At 36.8% G+C, this 17,848-nt stretch overlaps 1 non-coding gene across 1 annotated transcript; it reads right to left on the bottom strand.

Moving 5' to 3' along the window:
* Window positions 1-5,566: 5,566 nt before the first annotated feature.
* On the bottom strand, window positions 5,567-5,674 carry LOC130971924 (small nucleolar RNA R71). Its single transcript, XR_009083124.1, has one exon. It is a non-coding gene; the product is annotated as a small nucleolar RNA R71 (small nucleolar RNA).
* Window positions 5,675-17,848: the final 12,174 nt, after the last annotated feature.

The raw sequence follows: 17,848 nt of genomic DNA, 5'->3' as shown, positions 1-17,848 counted from the left end.
ACTATGTTAATCGGGACACCCTCTTTTTCTACCATAAAGATACTGAATTGTTCTTGCAGGTAAAAACTAGAATTATCTGATGATTTTGGCTAGAATGATAAATAATTATGCCTGCATTTATTTGTTGTACTAATATATTAATATTCTTGCAGCGAATGATGGCCTTGTATATTGCTTCACAGTACAAAAATTCTCCAAATGATTTACAGCTGATGGCAGATGCTCCATCACACCACTTATTTGTATTACTTGGTATATTTGGTTTCCTTTCTAGTTATTTTTTCTGTGTTTAAATTGATGTGGCTTGAACTAGATATATAATACTATTTGAATTACAGAACCTGTTAGACAAATCAAAGAATCAACTTCCTAATATCTTGGATGTCATCCGGGTTTGCATCTTTGGCATAAATCATCCTTGTCTTTTTTTGTTACATTTTTTAACATGGTCAGTTTTGACATAACCTTAGGATCTGCAATTTTCTCCTTATCATCTATGTATATGGAAGGAATGCACAAAATTTTGTATGTTATATGTCAAAAGTTTCCTCTTATCACAGTATATGTGTTTGACAAGTGGAACATATGTATAGGTAACTCTGTTGTTTTTGACTTAATATCTTTAATTGCATAAGAAGGGAGTGATGGGTTTTTTTCAGGTTTCTGGTCTCTGCGTGCTGCAGGAAGCTGGGGAGACTGAGTTAGTGCTTCAGAGTTTATATTGCCAATTACTCATGCTTTATGTACTTGTGTATCACTTTTCTTATTTTTTTTATATATATAGAATATTCGTAGAGTTTAAATGCTATAAGTATTTTTTTTCTCATTTTATTTGTATCATGAAGCAAACCTGTACAATGATTATTGATTAATAAAAGAGGTTATAAAATTTTCATTTTGTGAATTTGTGAATTCATGTTGTAGTAATTAATTTTAGTATATTTTTAGTGTATAATATAAAATAAAAAATGGTATAATATAACTAAAAAAATGTTATTAAAGATCTTTTGTAACATTTTTTAAGTGTTACAAAAAATATTTATGGTAATATTTTTTCAAGTGTTACAAAAAATATTTATGGTAACATTTTTTCAAGTGTTACATAAAATATCTATTGTAATATTTTTAAGTGTTACACAAAATATCTATGATAACATTTTTCTAAGTGTTACAAAAAAGATCTATTGTAATATTTCTCTAAGTGTTACCAAGAAATGTCTATTGTAACAATTTTTTATAATATTACTATAGAATATCTTTTGTAACATTTTTACTAAATGTTATTAAATCTTTAGAAGAATGTTAGTAAAACTCTTTAGTAACATAGGGTATATTTAACATTTGTTAAAATGTTACAAATATACATATGTAACATTTTAATATGATTTAGTAACATTTTTTAAATGTTAGTAAAAATCAATTATGTAGTAGTGATTCCAGGTTCAATGTTCCATTAATTTATTTTCTACTTTTATTTATTCCATTACTTTAATTGTTATTTATCTTTTCAAATTGGTTTATGAACTTTCCATGTTAGAATTGATATCTTTATTTAATATAATTTGAGGTATTTCAGACTTATGATTGCTTTCCTTAATTTATGTTATTAATGCTTTTAATTTAATTTAGATTTTTCTCCATTGGCTTTGGTTGAGTAATTAGAGACTCTTGAGTTATCAAACTCATTGTGATTGATAATTGTTATCTTTGCCAATTAATTTGAATTCCAATAACTCTAATCTTTTCTTAGGAATTGACTAGGATCTGAGGAATCAAATTGATTCATCCACTTAACTTACCTTCATAGTTAGAGGTTAACAAGGTGGGAGCAAAATCCAATTCTAATCACAATTGATAAGGATAACTAAGATAGGACTTTGATGAGCGGATAATTTATACGCTTTTTGGCATTGTTTTTAGTATGTTTTAGTTAGTTTTTAGTATATTTTTATTAGTTTTTAGTTAAAATTCACTTTTCTGGACTTTACTATGAGTTTGTGTGTTTTTCTGTGATTTCAGGTATTTTTTGGCTGAAATTCAGGGACCTGAGCAAAAATCTGATTCAGAGACTGAAAAGGACTGCAGATGCTGTTGGATTCTGACCTCCCTGCACTCGAAGTGGATTTTCTGGAGATACAGAAGCCCAATTGGCGCGCTCTCAACGGCGTTGGAAAGTAGACATCCTATGCTTTCCAGCAATGTATAATAGTCCATACTTTGCCCAAGATTTGATGGCCCAAACCGACGTTCCAAATCAGCTCAAAACTGCCCGGCGTTTAACGCCGGAACTGGCACAAGAATGGGAGTTAAACGCCCAAACTGGCACAAAAGCTGGCGTTTAACTCCAAGAAGAGTCTCTACACGAAAATGCTTCAATGCTCAGCCCAAGCACACACCAAGTGGGCCCGGAAGTGGATTTTTCTGTCATTTACTCATTTCTGTAAACCCTAGGCTACTAGTTCTCTATAAATAGGACCTTTTACTATTGTATTTTCATCTTTTGATCACTTTAGATCTCTAGATCATCTTTTAATCATGTTTTTATGATTGAACCCTCTTTGGGAGGCTGGCCATTCGGCCATGCCTAGACCTTGTTCTTATGTATTTTCAACGACGGAGTTTCTACACATCATAGATTAAGGTGTGGAGCTCTGCTGTACCTCGAGTATTAATGCAATTACTATTGTTCTTCTATTCAATTCAGCTCGTTCTTATTCCAAGATATCACTTGTTCTTCAACTTGATGAATGTGATGATCCGTGACACTCATCATCATTCTCACCTATGAACGTGTGACTGTCAATCACCTCCTTTCTACCTTAGATTGGGTGGATATCTCTTGGGTTCTTTAACCAGAATCTTCGTGGTATAAGCTAGAATTGATGACTGCATTCAAGAGAATCCGGAAGGTCTAAACCTTGTCTGTGGTATTCTGAGTAGGATTCAATGATTGAATGACTGTGACGAGCTTCAAACTCGCGATTGTGGGGCGTTAGTGACAGACGCAAAAGAATCACTGGATTCTATTCCGACATGATCGAGAACCGACAGCTAAATAGCCGTGCCGTGACAGGGTGCGTTGAACATTTTCACTGAGAGGATGGGAGGTAGCCACTGACAACAGTGAAACCCTACATACAGCTTGCCATGGAAAGGAGTAAGAAGGATTGGATGAAGACAGTAGGAAAGCAGAGAGACGGAAGGGACAAAGCATCTCCATTCGCTTATCTGAAGTTCTCACCAATGAATTGCATAAGTATCTCTATCTTTATCTTTATGCTTTATTCATATATCATTCATAACCATTTGAATCTGCCTGACTAAGATTTACAAGGTGACCATAGCTTGCTTCATACCAACAATCTCCGTGGGATCGACCCTTACTCGCGTAAGGTTTATTACTTGGACGACCCAGTGCACTTGTTGGTTAGTTGTGCGAAGTTGTGTTTATGCCATGGTATTGAACACCAAGTTTTTGGATTCATTACCGGGGATTATTTGAGTTGTAAAAAGTAGTGATCACAATTTCGTGCACCAAGTTTTTGGCGCCGTTGCCGGGGATTGTTGAGTTTGGACAACTGACGGTTCATCTTGTTGCTTAGATTAGGTATTTTTCAGAGTTCTTAAGAATGAATTCTAGTGTTTCAAGGTGATGTTCTTATCATCACCAAAGCTGATTGATTCTCATCAATTTAGCTCTTGAATGCAATGTCCTGCTGAAGCTTGGCTATCCATGTCTAATTTCTTTAGACTAAAGCTTTAGACTAACATTGCATGATTCCTGGTATTCTCATTAAGAATTTTGATATCTTTATTTTCTTCTCCACTTAATTTTCGAAAAAAATCCAAAAAAATTACAAAATCATAAAAACCAAAAAAAAATATTTCTTGTTTGAGTATAGTGTCTCATGTTAAGTTTGGTGTCAATTGCATGTTTCTGTTCTTCTTGCATTCATTCATGTGTCTTAAGTGATCTTCAAGTTGTTCTTGATGATTTCCTTGCTCTGATCTTTAAATTCTCTTGACTTGAGTGTTTTGTTGTTTTTCATATGCATTCTCATTTTGTTAGTGTCAGTAGTATACAAACTGCTAAGTTTGGTGTCTTGCATGCATTGTTATTTGATTTTAGTTGCATTTTGATTTTTCTTTATTATTGAAAATCCAAAAAAATTTTTAATTTGTGTCTTTTCAAGTCAATAATACAGAGAATTGAAGATTCAGAACATACAGCAGAGGAATTACACAGAAAAAGGATGGGCGTTCAAAATGCCCAGTGAAGAAGGCAGACTGGCGTTTAAATGCCAGCCAGGGTGCCTGGCTGGGCGTTTAACGCCCAAAAGGGTAGTGCTTTGGGCGTTAAACGCCAGAATGTGCACCATTCTGGGCGTTTAACGCCAATATGGCACAAGAGGGAAGATTTTGTTTTTAATTCAAATTTTTTTCAAGTTTTCAAAATTTTTCAAAATCAAATCTTTTTCAAATCAAATCTTTTCAATCAAATCTTTTTCAAAATCAATTTCTTTCCATTTTCAAAAATACTTGCTATCAATTAATGATTTGATTCAACATTTCAAGTATGTTGCCTTTTCTGTTGAGAAAGGTTTAATGTTTGAATCATATCTTTTCTTGTTAGCCAAGTCATTAATTTTTAAAATCAAATCTTTTTAAATTGTTTTTCAAATCATATCTTATCAATCACATCTTTTCAAAACCATAACTTTTAAATCATATCTTTTTAATCACATCTTTTTCAAAAAAGTTTTCAATCATATCTTCTTCAAAATCTTTTTCAAAATGATTTTAAAATCTTTTTAATTAATTTTCGAAAATTTCTTCCCCTCTTCTCACATCCTTCTATTTATGGACTAACACTATTCCTCAATGCACAATTCGAACTCCATCTTTCTTGATAAGTTCGAATTCTCTACTTCTTCCTTCTACTTTTCTTTTCCTCTGACACCTCAAGGAATCTCTATACTGTGACATAGAGGATTCCATATTTTCTTGTTCTCTTCTCTTTCATATGAGCAGGAGCAAGGACAAAAGCATTCTTGTTGAGGCTGACCCTGAACCTGAAAGGACCCTGAAGCAAAAGCTAAGAGAAGCTAAGGCACAACTCTCTATAGAGGATCTAACAGAAATCTTCAAAGAAGAAGAACCCATGGCAGCCGAAAACAACAACAATGCCAACAATGCAAGGAAGGTGCTGGGTGACTTTACTGCACCTACTCCCGACTTCTATGGGAGAAGCATCTCTATCCCTGCCATTGGAGCAAACAACTTTGAGCTTAAACCTCAATTAGTTTCTCTAATGCAACAGAATTGAAAGTTCCATGGACTTCCATTGGAAGATCCTCATCAGTTCTTAGCTGAATTCTTGCAAATCTGTGATACTGTGAAGACTAATGGGGTTGACCCTGAGGTCTACAGACTTATGTTATTCCCTTTTGCTGTAAGAGACAGAGCTAGGATATGGTTGGACTCACAACCTAAAGAAAGCCTGAACTCTTGGGAAAAGCTAGTCAATGCCTTCTTGGCAAAGTTCTTTCCACCTCAAAAATTGAGTAAGCTTAGAGTGGAAGTCCAAACCTTCAGACAGAAGGAAGGAGAATCCCTCTATGAAGCTTGGGAAAGATACAAACAATTGATCAGAAAGTGTCCCTCTGATATGCTTTCTGAATGGAGCATCATAGGTATTTTCTATGATGGTCTGTCTGAACTGTCCAAGATGTCATTGGATAGCTCTGCTGGAGGATCTCTTCATCTGAAGAAGACGCCTACAGAAGCTCAAGAGCTAATTGAAATGGTTGCAAATAACCAATTCATGTACACTTCTGAAAGGAATCCTGTGAACAATGGGACAAATCAGAAGAAAGGAGTTCTTGAGATTGATACTCTGAATGCCATATTGGCTCAGAACAAAATATTGACTCAGCAAGTCAATTTGATTTCTCAAAGTCTATCTGGAATGCAAAATGCACCAGGCAGTACTAAGGATGCTTCATCTGAAGAAGAAGCTTATGATCCTGAGAAACCTTCAATGGAAGAGGTGAATTACATGGGAGAACCCTATGGAAACACCTATAATTCTTCATGGAGAAATCATCCAAATCTCTCATGGAAGGATCAACAGAGACCTCAACAAGGTTTCAACAACAATAATGGTGGAAGAAACAGGTTTAGCAATGACAAGCCTTTTCCATCATCTTCTCAGCAACAGACAGAGAATTCTAAGCAGAACCACTCTGACTTAGCAACCATGGTCTCTGATCTAATCAAAACCACTCAAAGTTTCATGACTAAAACAAGGTCCTCCATTAGAAACTTGGAGGCACAAGTGGGTCAGCTGAGCAAGAAAATTACTGAACTCCCTCCTAGTACTCTTCCAAGCAATACAGAAGAAAATCCAAAAGGAGAGTGCAAGGCCATCAACATGGCCGAATTTGGAGAGGAGGAAGAGGCAGTGAACGCCACTGAGGAAGACCTCAATGGACGTCTACTGGTCTCCAATGAGTTCCCTAATGAGGAACCATGGGAATCTGAGGGGCTCACATTGAGACCATAGAGATTCCATTGGACTTACTTCTGCCATTCATGAGCTCTGATGAGTATTCTTCCTCTGAAGAGGATGAGTATGTCACTGAAGAGCAAGTTGCTAAATACCTTGGAGCAATCATGAAGCTAAATGACAAGTTATTTGGTAATGAGACTTGGGAGAATAAACCTCCTTTGCTCACCAAAGAACTGGATGACTTGTCTAGGCAGAGATTACCTCAAAAGAGACAAGATCCTAGAAAGTTCTCAATACCTTGTGCCATAGGCACCATGACCTTCAAGAAGGCCTTGTGTGACTTAGGTTCAAGTGTAAACCTCATGCCTCTCTCTGTAATGGAGAAGCTAGGGATCTTTGAGGTACAAGCTACAAGAATCTCACTAGAGATGGCAGACAATTCAAGAAAACAAGCTTATGGGCTAGTAGAGGATGTTCTGGTGAAGATTGAAGACCATTACATCCCTGCTGATTTCATAGTCCTAGAGACTGGGAAGTGCATGGATGAATCTATCATCCTTGGCAGACCCTTCCTAGCCACAGCAAAGGCTGTGATTGATGTGGACAGAGGAGAATTGATCATTCAAGTGAATGAAGAATCCTTTGTGTTTAAGGCTCAAGGATATCCCTCTGTCACCATGGAGAGGAAGCATAAAGAGCTCCTCTCAAAACAGAGTCAAACAGAGCCCCCACAGTCAAACTCTAAGTTTGGTGTTGGGAGGCCACAACTAACTTCTAAGTTTGGTGTTGAACCCCCACATTCAAACTCTAAGTTTGGTGTTGGGAGGTTCCAACATTGCTCTGAGTATCTGTAAGGCTCCATGAGAGCCCACTGTCAAGCTACTGACATTAAAGAAGCGCTTGTTGGGAGGCAACCCAATGTTATATTTAATCTATTTTCCTTTGTTATTTTATGTTTTCTGTAGGTTGATGATCATGAGAAGTCACAAAATCAATTGAAAAAGCAAAAACAGAATGAAAACAGAAAGAAAAACAGCACACCCTGGAGGAGAACTTGCTGGCGTTTAAACGCCAGTGAAGCTAGCAAATGGGCGTTTAACGCCCAGTCTGGCACCATTCTGGGCGTTTAACGCCAGAAAGGGGCACCAAACTGCCGTTAAACGCCAGAAAAGGGAAAGAAGCTAGCGTTAAACGCCAGAAATGGGCACCAACCCGGCGTTTAACGCCAGAATTGGCAAAGGGTGCATTTTTGCACGCCACTTGGTGCAGGGTTGAATTTTCCTTGACACCTCAGGATTTGTGGACCCCACAGGATCCCCACCTACCCCACCATCCTCTCTCTTCTTCTTCACTCATTCACCAATCACCTCTACCACTGTTCCCCAAAAACCCCTCACCTATCAAATCCCACTATTCTCTTCACCACTCACATCCATCCTTCATAAAACCCCACCTACCTCACCATTCAAATTCAAACCACTTTCCCTCCCAAACCCACCCATTCATAGCCGAACCCTACCCCTCTTTCCACCCCTATATAAACCCATCTTCACTCCTTCATTTTCACACAACCTAAACACTACTTCTCCCCCTTTGGCCGAACCACAAAGCCATCTCCATCTCTTCCATTTCTTCTTCTTCTACTATCTTCTTTCTTCTTTTGCTCGAGGACGAGCAAACCTTTTAAGTTTGGTGTGGTAAAAGCATTGTTTTTTGTTTTTCCATAACCATTTATGGCATCCAAGGCCGGAAAAACCTCTAGAAAGAGGAAAGGGAAGGCAAAAGCTTTCACCTCCGAGTCATGGGAGATGGAGAGATTCATCTCAAGGGTGCATCAAGACCACTTCTATGAAGTTGTGGCCTTGAAGAAGGTGATCCCCGAGGTCCCTTTTAAACTCAAAAATAGTGAATATCCGGAGTTCCGACATGAGATTCGAAGCAGAGGTTGGGAAGTTCTTACCAACCCCATTCAACAAGTCGGAATCTTAATGGTTCAAGAGTTCCGTGCCAATGCATGGATCACCAAGAACCATGATCAAAGTGTGAACCCGGACCCAAAGAATTGGCTTACAATGGTTCGGGGGAATTGCTTAGATTTTAGTCCGGAAAATGTAAGGTTGGCATTCAACTTGCCCATGATGCAAGGAGATGAACACCCTTACACTAGAAGGGTCAACTTTGATCAAAGGTTGGACCAAGTCCTCATAGACATCTGTGAAGAGGGCGCCCAATGGAAGAGAGATTCAAGAGGGAAGCCGGTTCAACTAAGAAGGCATGACCTCAAGCCCGTGGCTAGGGGATGGTTGGAGTTTATCCAACGCTCAATCATTCCCACTAGCAACCGGTCTGAAGTTACTCTAGACCGGGCCATCATGATTCATAGCATCATGATTGGAGAAGAAGTAGAAGTTCATGAGGTTATAGCCTAAGAACTTTATAAGGTGGCGGACAAGTCCTCTACCTTGGCAAGGTTAGCCTTTCCTCATCTCATTTGTCACCTCTGTTATTCAGTTGGAGTTGACATAGAGGGAGACATCCCCATTGATGAGGACAAGCCCATCACTAAGAAAAGGATGGAGCAAACAAGAGATCCCACTCATCATGAAATCCCTGAGATACCTCAAGGGATGCACTTTCCTCCACTAAACTATTGGGAGCAAATCAACCCCTCCCTAGGAGAATTAAGTTCCAACATGGGACAACTAAGGGTGGAGCCCCAAGAACATTCCATCCTCCTCCATGAAATTAGAGAAGACCAAAGAATCAAGAGAGAGGAGCAACAAAGGCAAGGAAGAGACATTGAGGAGCTCAAGCACTCCATAAGATCTTCAAGAGGAAGAACAAGCCGCCATCACTAAGGTGGACCCGTTCTTTAATCTCCTTGTTCTTTAATTTCCTGTTTTTCGAATTTTCATGCTTATGTTTATCCATGTTTGTGTCTTATGATCATTAGTGTCTTAGTGTCTATGCCTTAAAGTTATGAATGTCCTATGAATCCATCACCCTTCTTAAATGAAAAATGTTCTTAATTGAAAAAGAGAAGAATCGCATGAATTTCAGATTTTATAACAGATTAATTATTTTGATGTGGTGGTAATACTTTTGTTTTCTGAATGTATGCTTGAACAGTGCATATGTCTTTTGAATTTGTTGTTCATGAATGTTAAAATTGTTGCCTCTTGAAAGAATGATGAAAAAGGAGACATGTTACTGAGGATCTGAAAAATCATAAAAATGATTCTTGAAGCAAGAAAAAGCAGTGAATACAAAAAAAACGAAAAAAAAGGAGAAAGAGAAAAAGAAAGAAAAAGAAAGAAATAAAAACTGTGATCCAAGGCAAAAAGAGTGTGCTTAAGAACCCTGGACACCTCTAATTGGGGACTCTAGCAAAGCTGAGTCACAATCTGAAAAGGTTCACCCAATTATGTGTCTGTGGCATGTATGTATCCGGTGGTAATACTGGAAGACAGAGTGCTTTGGGCCACGGCCAAGACTCATAAAGTAGCTGTGTTCAAGAATCATCATACTTAACTAGGAGAATCAATAACACTATCTGGATTCTGAGTTCCTATAGAAGCCAATCATTCTGAATTTCAAAGGATAGAGTGAGATGCCAAAACTATTCAGAGGCAAAAAGCTAAAAGCCCCGCTCATCTAATTAATACTGATGTTCATAGATGTTTTTGGAATTCATTGCATATTCTCTTCTTTTTATCTTGTTTGATTTTCAGTTGCTTGAGGACAAGCAACAATTTAAGTTTGGTGTTGTGATGAGCGGATAATTTATACGCTTTTTGGCATTGTTTTTAGTATGTTTTTAGTATGTTTTAGTTAGTTTTTAGTATATTTTTATTAGTTTTTAGTTAAAATTCACTTTTCTGGACTTTACTATGAGTTTGTGTGTTTTTCTGTGATTTCAGGTATTTTCTGGCTGAAATTCAGGGACCTGAGCAAAAATCTGATTCAGAGACTGAAAAGGACTGCAGATGCTGTTGGATTCTGACCTCCCTGCACTCGAAGTGGATTTTCTGGAGATTCAGAAGCCCAATTGGCGCGCTCTCAACGGCGTTGGAAAGTAGACATCCTAGGCTTTCCAGCAATGTATAATAGTCCATACTTTGCCCAAGATTTGATGGCCCAAACCGACGTTCCAAATCAGCTCAAAACTGCCCGGCGTTTAACGCCGGAACTGGCACAAGAATGGGAGTTAAACGCCCAAACTGGCACAAAAGCTGGCGTTTAACTCCAAGAAGAGTCTCTACACGAAAATGCTTCAATGCTCAGCCCAAGCACACACCAAGTGGGCCCGGAAGTGGATTTTTCTGTCATTTACTCATTTCTGTAAACCCTAGGCTACTAGTTCTCTATAAATAGGACCTTTTACTATTGTATTTTCATCTTTTGATCACTTTAGATCTCTAGATCATCTTTTAATCATGTTTTTATGATTGAAACCTCTTTGGGAGGCTGGCCATTCGGCCATGCCTAGACCTTGTTCTTATGTATTTTCAACGGTGGAGTTTCTACACATCATAGATTAAGGTGTGGAGCTCTGCTGTACCTCGAGTATTAATGCAATTACTATTGTTCTTCTATTCAATTCAGCTCGTTCTTATTCCAAGATATCACTTGTTCTTCAACTTGATGAATGTGATGATCCGTGACACTCATCATCATTCTCACCTATGAACGTGTGACTGTCAATCACCTCCGTTCTACCTTAGATTGGGTGGATATCTCTTGGGTTCTTTAACCGGAATCTTCGTGGTATAAGCTAGAATTGATGACTGCATTCAAGAGAATCCGGAAGGTCTAAACCTTGTCTGTGGTATTCTGAGTAGGATTCAATGATTGAATGACTGTGACGAGCTTCAAACTCGCGATTGTGGGGCGTTAGTGACAGACGCAAAAGAATCACTGGATTCTATTCCGACATGATCGAGAACTGACAGCTAAATAGCCGTGCCGTGACAGGGTGCGTTGAACATTTTCACTGAGAGGATGGGAGGTAGCCACTGACAACGGTGAAACCCTACATACAGCTTGCCATGGAAAGGAGTAAGAAGGATTGGATGAAGACAGTAGGAAAGCAGAGAGACGGAAGGGACAAAGCATCTCCATTCGCTTATCTGAAGTTCTCACCAATGAATTGCATAAGTATCTCTATCTTTATCTTTATGCTTTATTCATATATCATTCATAACCATTTGAATCTGCCTGACTAAGATTTACAAGGTGACCATAGCTTGCTTCATACCAACAATCTCCGTGGGATCGACCCTTACTCGCGTAAGGTTTATTACTTGGACGACCCAGTGCACTTGCTGGTTAGTTGTGCGAAGTTGTGTTTATGCCATGGTATTGAACACCAAGTTTTTGGATTCATTACCGGGGATTATTTGAGTTGTGAAAAGTAGTGATCACAATTTTGTGCACCAGACTTCCAGTTCTCATACCTTGCCAAGAGCTTTATTAGTTATTAATTTAATTTTCTGCAATCTATTTCTCTTGTTCAAACCTTTCAAAAACCCAAAAATACTGTTTTCCATAACCAATAATAAAGCACACCTCCCTGTAATTCCTTGAGAAGACGACCCGAGGTTTGAATACTTCGGTTTATCAATTTTATTGGGTTTTGTTACTTGTGACAACCAAGCTTTTGTACGAAAGGATTCTCTGTTGGTTTAGAAACTATACCTACAACACGAACTTATTTGTGAATTCTTTGCCGATAAAAATCCGATCGTCATGCACACACAGGGATATGCCTACTACTGAGAGTGTTCACACACTTTGTGGTGCACGCACACGTATAGACATGCTTGCTATTGGGTACGTTCGCACCTCCTGGTGCGTACGCACCTCTATGAACAATTGCACAAGTGTGCGCATGCACACACTCTGTTTCTCAGCAACATTTATTTTGTGATTTGTACATGGTTTCAAACTTCTAAACCTCTATTTTTACTCTTTTAACCCCTAGACCTTAGTGGTATACCAAGTAATGAGATGAAGCTAGGAAGGTAAGGTAGATTGGGGGTGAAGTAAGCTTGGAAAATGACGAATTTATGTATGAAACGTGCAAAGATATGACGTATATGTGATGCCATGGCCATAATGAATGATTATGCGATGATTATGAATGAATGTAAAGGAGTAATAATGACGAATTTGAGAATGAATGGACATGATGATGGTATGGATGTGTTGGACGCAGGGAAGGTAGTAGGGTGCTAATCCCTCTATTCTTTTTCTCGGATTCATTGTGATTGTGTTTTCTGGGATATGAGGAAGGTGGTAGGGCACTAATCCCCCGACGTATTCCCTCACATTCTTTCTCTTTCTGTCTGCAAGGTGGTAGGGTACTAAATTAATACCCCCCTACGTATTATTTGGGCCAAAATGTCCAAAGAGGCCAAAAAGGCCTCCAAGCATCTATTTAAGGATAAAATGTAAGGAAAAAAAGAGAAATTTTTTAAGTAGTCTTTGTATTAGTTTTATTATCATGTTTTCGTGAATTTTAGAGAGAGAAGCTCTAACTTCTTTCTATAATTTTTTGTTTCTACTTTAATTTCTTTTGTTTTAGTTTTTAATCTTATTTTAGTTTAGTTTTATTTACTTTTTCTTGTTCTACAATCTTAATTTGATAGAATTTTCTTGTTTGTTTTCTCTTATTTATGTCATTTTAGTTTATGAACCATTGTTGAATTTTTAATTTTCTATTAATGCAATTTAATATTTTATGTTTTATTCATACTTATTTGAGTTGTTATTATTACTTTCTTGAATTGGGTAGTTGTAGTTTTTATTATTCTTACAATTTATGATTTTTTTTTATGCATACAAAGTGTTTGATCAAATGCTTGAACTAGTTATAGAGTAGATTTTTACTTTTTTAGCTTGGAATTGAGAAATTGAGTGACTTGAGTTACTAATGTCCAAGTTGATTGATAATTTAGAGATTTTAATTAATTTTATTTCTAGAGACGCTAATCTTTTACTAATTCAATTAGTAAGTACCTATTTAAGGAGAAAATGCAAGGGTAAAAAGGAGAAACTTTTTATGTAGTCTTAGTCATAGTTGTTAAAACCGGACTGGATTGACCGGTTTGACTGAAAAATTGATAAATCAGATCCTGTACCAATCCGGTTTAGTGTACTGACCGTTTAAGGAAATGAACCGGTCAAAACCAGTACGAACTTGAACCGAACCGGTCCGATCAACAAGAGCAGTCAACGGTCAACTCGCGTGCTGATGACGTTAGTGTGCGGGATTGAGAAATTTTTAAAAATGGAGTGCAAGAGATGGGAGTCAAATTTGGCTCTTCTCATATGAAGACCAAGCTAACCACCATTACACTAATCTTTTTTTTTTTGGTATCATTCATGCTTTTCATAGTATATATTGCATGTTACATAATATCCTAACTAAAATACTTAATTCAATATTTTTTATATTCAACATTTTTTAAACTAATTATTTTTTAATTGAAGTACAAATTAATTAATTTTAAAATAAAAAATAATAATTAATATAAAAATAAAAAAATTGTTTATTCTAAAAAGAAAAAATAAATTTATATAATTATTTAATTATATAAAGATATTTAGACTTTAAAATTATTCTTTGGATATAGTTCATTGATTATTATTCTTATTGTGTCCATTTAAGATACTATTATAGTAGTACGGACTAATTTTATGTCTATCTTTCTATTAGTTATTTATAGAATTTGAGACTTAATTGTTCTTAAAATGTTAGTAAAAATATGTATTTCAAATTTTAAGTTTAGGTTTCTGACTATTTTATAATTTTTATTTACACGAGACCGGCTTTACCGTTGGACCAATAATTATCAGTTGAACCAATAAACCAGTAAATCAGTAACCTGATCGGTTCGTGTAACACCCTAATTACAATTCTAAGCTTATACATATAATATATAGAAAGAATTAATATAATCTAGAAGCCCGATGAAGGATATAGCTCAAAAACAGGATTCGAAAAGCGCAAAACATTCACACGAAACCAAGGCATAAGACATAAGGTAGAGATACAAGAGAATAGAACATTTACAGATATAAGAGTATAATAATCATAAGGAACTAGCCGCAACTTACGGAGTTTAAGCCCGCTAGCCATATGTGCAGACAAAACAAAATCTGAAGTCTAAATTAGCTTATACAAGTTTTTCTCTCTCAATACAAGCCTCTAGGCAAAAGCAAAATACAAAAGATGAGAGATATGTAAAATAAATAAAAAGACTCCAAAAAGTATCATGATCCTCCGCTTCTGTCACAATCCAAACAACTCACCGAGGTGGGTTGCGACCTGCATCTAAAAAACAACAACAGAATATGGTATGAGAACCGGAGGTTCTCAGTATGGTAACAATGCCCAATAATGTAAGATATAAGGTTCCGGGATGCCGAAGGAAATCCTAGAACTTCACATCGATATAGAATATTCAAGCCTCAACAAAACGAAATAAATAACTCAAATCATAAATCATAAACATGATTATCTAAACTTAGGATATTTCTAACTAATACTAATCACACCGATGTATCCCACAGCCTTCACCAGCCTAACCTCTATGCGATCCCATCGCCACCGCCTATCGAACCTCCTCAGCACCATACAATCACAAATAATACAAGCAAGTAAAACACAAGTAATATACATGTACAACAAGTAAAACAACTAGCAAATAAGCATATTATTCATTTACACAAAAGATGCAATTAGGCAAAGCAAACAAAACATATAATAGATGCACATGATGAATGCCTGTTCTACTGACTCGTGATATCACTTGTTGGTCTATAAATGCCAACCCGACACATCCTTTCAAATGTCACCTTTCTGCCACGTCCGTGGATATAGCGCCTGGCACGCTTTTATTCTGAGGATATAATGCCTTGCACACTATCATTCTGAGAATATAGTGCCTAGCATACTTGCATGCTCATTCCAAGGATATAGTGCCTGGCACACTCTTGCGGTAGAGAAGGAAAACAACAACAACATCTATTTCATCATAAATCATTCCAAGGATATAGTGCCTGGCACACTATCATTCCAAGGATATAGTGCATGGCACACTTTCCACATCCAACAAGTCCATCCATCTCAGTCATCACCAATCATCACCATTTCTTATCTCAATCCACTTTCATTTATCGATTCTCAACATTCCAAGGATATAGTGTCTGGCACACTTTCCTTCAATCACTATCATTCCAAGGATATAGTGCCTGGCACACTCTCCACATAATTCAATAATTTCATCATTCCTTTCCAAGTTCTCAACTCATCACAACCATCATCAATTCATAAATTTTCTATTTCGAACTCATTAGTTCGTCAATTTCTCAATTCATATACCTTTCTTTTTCGCACTCCACCAAACCCATCCTCAATACACTAGAAACCTAAGCCTCCGTTCTCTAACTTTTCAAAATAGTTCCAAATCAAATCCTCCTAAAATCTTTCCCATGGTCGATACCCAAAAATAATCCCAAGAGTTTTAGAATGGTGTCACAGGAGTTTACAAGCTTGTTGGGAAGATGAGATAGTTTAAAAAAAAACAAAGTTATAGTTGTAAAACAGGGCATGTGCGTACGCACAAGGGTGTGCGTGCGCACGCCCAAAGAGATTTTCAAAATGTGTGCGTATGTATAGAGGTGTGCGTACGCACAAGTACGAAATTTCACAATTTTGTTCGCTCGCACAAGGTGTGCTAGCACCCTTAACAGACTGCCCTTCCCAACATGTGCATGCGCACAAGGCTGTGCGTGCGTACAGGTTATAAAACTCTTATATACGCGCACAGGTTGTGCTAGCGCTCTCATAAGAAGGCCTTCCCCTGTGTGTGCATACGCCCAAGGCTGTGCGTGCGCACATACCAGAAATCACAAAATTCTGTAACTTTACAGAATTTCAGATTTTGACACCAAACTTTGAATGATCATAACTTCCTCTACAAAAATTCAAATTTTACAAACTTTATATCAATGTGAAGAGTTTCCAATGGACTTTAATTCTACACAAATTTCAACAATTTTTGAAAACTGAGGCACAAGTTATGACCCTTCAAAGTTCACTAAAAAGCAGTTTTTACCAAAAGGTCACAAGTTCTTAACTTTCCAAATTCTCAACCAAAATCAAATCAAAACCATACCAAACTCCAATTTACCTCATAACTCACCCTTTGTGTCACAATTCACCCTTCATACCAAATTTTCCTTCACATTTCATTATTCTCATTCTTAAACATCAAATATACTTTATAATCATTCCTCCCCAACGCATTCATCAATCATCATTCTATCACTATCAATCTTCATCATCAACCTCATTCATACACCATATCAATAATCAACAATATTACTCCTCCAAATTCATCATACATCATACAATCAACAACATTATTTAACAACACTAACACCATCAATACTTTCTCATACATAAATACTTCACTTACCGCCCATCATTATAATAAAAGTCACTCAACACCAACCTTACACACCATCAATAACCCACCAACCTTAATACAACATCAACCGCAAGATTCAAAATCCACAATTATCATAAACATATATCATCACATATCACAATCATCAATATCCCTTACTCCAAACCATAAAAAATATTTTACATTATTTATTACCTTAAACTCTCATAATTCTTATTATTCATCAATATAACTAATCACCATCAATACTCATCAAGCACCAATAATCCAATACAACTAACAATTTCATCAATTCACATATAATCATTCATACACCAATATCATTAAATCCTATCTTAGGATCAACTAGCCTAAGTGTCCAGAAACATTACATACTAGATAAAGAAAACTGAAACCATACCTTGGCCGATTCCCAATTTGCACAAAATACCACTTTGAGTCCAAACAAGCTTCTAAAAAGCCAAGCCAACTCCAACAAGCTCCAAAGCTCGAACTAACATCATATAACATACAAACATCAAGTCTAGGATTTACAAAAATAACTAAACACAAGGGTTTAGTAAAACCTTACCTTATCCAATGAGATTAGGGTTAAAATCCAACAATACTTGCTACTAGAGATCACCTAAATAAGCAAAACCACAAAATCTACTCAAAAACTAAATCCCAAAATGCAGAAAGTTAGGGCAAGAAACTGGGATGTGAGTTGAGAAATCTTATGAGATTTTATTAGATAGAAATGAAGAGCTCGTCAAGAGCTTTTCGTGGCCACAAATGGCTCATCAATCGGAGCTCCATAGCTCAAGTTATGATAAAAACAAGCTTTGGGTGAATAGTAAAAACCCCAAACCCCTTCTCT

Source organism: Arachis stenosperma, chromosome 3 (genome assembly GCF_014773155.1).
Source record: "Arachis stenosperma cultivar V10309 chromosome 3, arast.V10309.gnm1.PFL2, whole genome shotgun sequence".
NCBI lineage: Eukaryota > Viridiplantae > Streptophyta > Magnoliopsida > Fabales > Fabaceae > Arachis > Arachis stenosperma.
This window is presented reverse-complemented; position numbering and strand designations above follow the sequence as displayed.